Here is a 5218-nt window from a genome sequence, read left to right as displayed (position 1 = left end):
ACTTCTTTCCTTATGACCTGTCTTTCTCAGAGAGTGGTGTATTAAAGTCGCCTGCTATAATTGTTGAGCCTGTGATTTGTTTTTTATCTTTTGGAGCATTTGATTGACTAATTTCGTGTATATCTCGTTGGCAGTGTATATATTTATTATGCTCACTGGTTCTTGGTGTACTGTTCCCTTCAGCATTATATAATGCCCCTCCTTAGCTCTTGATATGGCTCTCACCTAGAGATCAATTTTGTCCGAGATTAGGATTGCAACCCTGCTTTCTTTTAATTGACATTTGTCTGCTATATTTTTCTCCAGCCTTTTATTCTCAGCCTATTTTGTCTGTAATCTGGAGATGTGTCTCCTGTAAGCAGCAAATCGATGGGTTGTGTTTTCTAAACCAGTCTGCTAGCCTCTGCCTTTTTTTTTTCAGCTTAAAATTCTATAATTGAATCAGGGATTGGGAAATAGGCTCATCTATAGGTGTATAGCAGACAGGGGGTGGGGGGCACCCACTCGCCCTTCCAAAGCAAGGTTTCACAAAGCCTCTGCCTTTTAATGCCTAAGTTCAGTCCATTGATATTCAGAGTTACTACATCCATCTGTGGACTCTAGGATGTCATCTTATACCTTTTTTTGTTGGTTGTTTTTCTATCTCCCTTTCTTATCTGTGTGTGTGTGTGTGTGTGTGTGTGTGTGTGTGTGTGTTTCATTCTAGCCTTCTTTTCACCCTTGAGCCAATGCTATCTTGGGGGCTGTTTTCTCTTTGTTGCCCTCTGGATGGAGTTGCTCTATGTGGTGGTCTCTTATTTGTGCTCTGAGAGTGCTATTCTGCCCATACTGGGTTGGCTAGGATCTTTTATAGGGATGGGTTTCTTTTGACATATTTTTTGAGTTTTTCTTGTATGGGAAGACTCTTACTTCTCTATCTATCTTGATAGATAAGTTGGCTGCATAGAGTATTCCTCTACCCCACTATCATGACCCTAATTCTACCTTACAAATCTGGCTAGACCAGAGCATGTACATGGGTACAGAAAAGAGCTGGAAACACAGGGAATATAAGACAGATAAACTCCTTGGGACCAATATTGAGAGTATCCATACCAGGAGGGTAAGGGGAAGGTTTTGGGGAAAAGTATGAACCGATCACAATGACTTATCTATAACCCCCTCCCAGGGGGGATCAACAACAGACAAGGGGTGGAGGAGACATTGGACAGTGCAAGACTTGAAAATATAATAATTTGTAAATTACCAAGGGTTCGGGAGAGAGGGAGGGGTAGTGATGGAGGGGAGAAATGAGGAGCTGATACCAAGGGCTCAAGTGGAGAGAAAATGCTTTGAAAATAATGATGGCGGAAAATATCGTGATTAGCCCATAGGTTATTCAGTGTAAGGGCAGGGGGAAAAAAATCCTTGGAAACCATCTAGTGGGTTTGCATTCCAGGTTTGGTCGACGAAAAAAGCAAGGGGGAAACATGGGCAAAGGAAGATTTGATGAAAAAGAGAATGTGTCCAACTGTATCCAGTTGAAAACCTCAGTTATTAAGGGTATTAAGAACCAATTGATAGACCAATTTCCAGGTATTGAACCATGGCTTAATCAAATCATGCCTTAGAAAGATCCTGTGAAAATAGAAAGATGCCACGAACATATAGAAATCCTTACAGTAAATGGAGAGTTACTATTTTTTAGGCAGAGAGAAGGGCCTTTTTATCCAACCCTAAGATTACTTCACAAATATCCCTTTATATTACCACATCAGCAAGTTGATAAAGGAGCCGTCAAATTTGTACTCAGTGGAGCAAATATCATGTGTCCAGGCTTGACATCTCCTGGAGCTAAGCTTTACCCTGCTGCAGTCGATACGATTGTTGCAATAATGGCAGAAGGAAAACAGCATGCTCTGTGTGTTGGAGTCATGAAGATGTCTGCAGAAGACATCGAGAAAGCCAACAAAGGAATTGGCATAGAAAATATCCACTATTTAAATGATGGACTATGGCATATGAAAACATATCAATGATCCTCAGAAGGAACACACTTGGCAAAACATGGATATTGTGCTGTACTTCCGTTTTTATATCTCTGCATGGCAGCATGAAGACACTGTCTCTAGTTATGCTGAATAAATTCAACAGATGCTAAAAAGAAAAGAAAACAATGATGGCAACAGATGTAAAAGTGTGCTTGAGACAATGGATGGATGTATGGATTGTGATAAAGGTACAGCCCCCAGTAAAATGATTTTTTTTTAAGAAAGAGCTTTGTATACTAGAGCAGTTGAATATTGAGAAAACATCCCAGCTCAATCCAGATCAAGTCCGTAAGTCTGATATTACCCCATATATCCAATACCAATCTATATATACCTCTTCAGGCTCACACACCACATGCAATGACACCAAATGCAGGAAGATCACAGGCCAGTGGGAGGAAAGTCTTGTGGATCCATTTAGCAATAGAAACATCTCAGAGCTGGCAAGGGTCTTGACATGGCTGCTTCAGCTCCAGGGCTCAAGTGTAGCTCCATGTGCCTAGTCAACAGGAATGTCTCGCAGGGAGTGAGTGTCCCCCTGCAGCAAGCTATTTATCGCCTTAGCAGCTCTGAAAGAGGTCATAAAGCTGCTACCTGATTGACAGGCTAAACTCCACCCCTTCACTCTTAGGTTTCAAGTTGACAACAGATTATGTAACTACCAAAGAAATGCAGGCTAATATGGAGTTCAGGGCTAAGAATATGGCAAAACTAAAAGACCACAGAAAGTTGTAGGCATTTCAGAGGTATTCTGCAAATTCTGGAGGATGAACTCAGGAACTTCTGATTGAAGTTCCTTAAATTTAACTCAACATAGATTTAACTCAACAAAAGCTATGTATTACTACTATAAACATTCTTAAACACTTTTTCTTGCAATTTGGGTGAAAATTTAGATAGCAAATTAATTTTCCATTCAATAATTCAAATACATTTTGTTTCATGGTATCAATTGCGATCTCCACTGCCACTCCCACTGCCTCCCTGTTTCTAGTTTCCATTCAATCTTTTCCCTACCCTTCCTGACTTCTGAACTTTAAGAAAGTGATGTTCATTTGGTAGATTGTTCTAAGTGTCTGCCTCCCTGGTATTACTGTTCACCTAATGTTGTTGTTGCTGGGTGTTGTTGAGTTGATTCTGACTCATAGAAACCCTATGTACAACAAAACAAAACATCACCTGGCCTGCACCATCCTCACAATTGTTCTTATGTCAATCCATCTTGTTGAAGTCCTTCCTCTTTTTCATTACCCATCTATCAACTGACAACACATCTAAAGTACATGAGATGAAATCTCACCATCCTTGCCTCTAAGGAGCATTTGGGCCTTCTTCCAAGACAGATTTGCTTGTACTTTTTTTTTTAACAATTTATTAGGGGCTCATACAACTCTGATCACAGTTCATACATATACATACATCAATTGTATAAAGCACATCCATACATTCCCTGCCCCAATCATTCTCAGGTTTGCTTGTGCTTTTGTCAGTCTATTGTACTTTGAATATTCTTCTCCAGCACCATAACTGAAATGCATTGGCTCTACTTCAGGCTTCCTTATTTAATTCTCAACTTTCACATTCATATGAAGTTATTGAAAATGCCATGGCTTGGGACAGGGTCACCTTAGTCCTCAAAGTAACATCATTGCCTTTCAACACGTTAAAGAAGTCTTATGTAGCAGTTACACCCAATGCAATGCGTCATTTGAACTCTCTACAGCTGCTTCTGTGAGCATTGATTGCGGCTCCAAACAGGACAAAATCCTTGAGAACTTCAATATTTTCTCCATTTATCATGATGTTATCTATTTGTCTGGTTGTGAGGATTTCTGTTTCCTTTCCATTGAATTGTAATCCAGACTGAGGGCTATAACTCGGTCTTCATCAGCAAGTGCTGCAAGTCCTCCTCCTTCTCAACAAGCAAGGTTGTGTCATCTCACAGGTTGTCATCTAACAGGTTGTTAAGAAGCCTTCACGGGTTGTTATATCACAGGCTGTTAATAAACCTGCCTCCAAAACTCACGCCAAATTATTGCTCATATAATCCTGCTTCTCTGATTATTTGTTCGGCCTACAAGTTGATAAGTTTAGTGAGAGGATACAGTCCTGATGCACATCTTTCCAGATTATAAACTGTGCAATATTCCTTTGTTCTGGTCATACAACTACCTTCTTGATACATATACAGGCTTTGCATGAGCACAATGAAGTTTTCTGGAATTCCCATTCTTCTCAAGGCTATCCATAGTTTGTTATGATCCATATAGTCAAATGCCTTTACATAGCCAATAAAGCACAAATAAATACTTTCTGGTATTCTCTGCTTTCGATCAAAATCCATCACACATCAATAACAAGATCCTTTGTACCATGTCTTCTGAATCTGGCCTAAATTTCTGTATGCTCCCTATCAATGTACTGATCTTCAGAAAAATTTCACTTGCATATGATATCAAAGACATTATTCTATAGTTTGACATTCTATTGGGTCACCTTTCTTTGAAATTGTTACAAACATAGATCTCTTGTCCAAGTAGCTGTCTTTTAAATTTCCTGATACATATGAGTGTTTCCATTGCTTCATCAGCTTGTTAAAATATTTCAATTGATATTTCATCAATTCCTGGAGTCTTGTTTTGGTTAATACTTTCAGTGTAGCTTGCACTTCTTCCTTCAATGCCATTGGTTCTTGCTCATGTGCTACCTCGTGAAATGGCAGTGGATGAGAGTTCCTATCTCGCCACAGCCCCTCCAACACCTGTTGCTTTCTGTTAAGAGGAGTTTTTAAAAACACTTTCTTTTTTTCCCTTTTAATTCACCTTTTGCTTTCTTCATAGATGAAGTTCTGATGTCCTCCCACAGTCCATCGAGTCTTCTGTCACTAGTGTTCAATGTGTCAGATCTGTCCTTGAGATGCTCTAGAAGTTCAGGTAGGACAGCCTCAAGGTTGCATTTTGGCTCTTGTGGACCTGTTTTAATTTTCTTCAGCTTCAACCTGAACTTACATACTAATAATTGATGGTCTGTTCATAGTTGGCCCCTGCCCTGGTTTTAGCTTTTGATAAAGGACTTCCCTGCTCTCTCCCAGAGACGTAGTTAATTTCTGTGTCTTACATTTGGAGAAGTCCATGTGCATAGTGACTTCGTGTTGTTGATAAAAGGTATTTGCAATGGACTTTTCCTCT

The 5218-nt window shown here is 39.7% G+C and overlaps 1 pseudogene; it reads left to right on the top strand.

The window, feature by feature from the left end:
* Positions 1 to 1469: 1469 nt before the first annotated feature.
* LOC142437422 (malignant T-cell-amplified sequence 1 pseudogene) lies at positions 1470 to 2022 on the top strand (annotated as a pseudogene).
* The last annotated feature ends 3196 nt before the right edge of the window (positions 2023 to 5218 follow it).

Source organism: Tenrec ecaudatus, chromosome 1 (genome assembly GCF_050624435.1).
Source record: "Tenrec ecaudatus isolate mTenEca1 chromosome 1, mTenEca1.hap1, whole genome shotgun sequence".
Taxonomy (NCBI): Eukaryota; Metazoa; Chordata; class Mammalia; order Afrosoricida; family Tenrecidae; genus Tenrec; species Tenrec ecaudatus.
The sequence above is the reverse complement of the archived record's forward strand: the minus strand, read 5'-3'. Positions and strand labels throughout refer to the sequence as shown.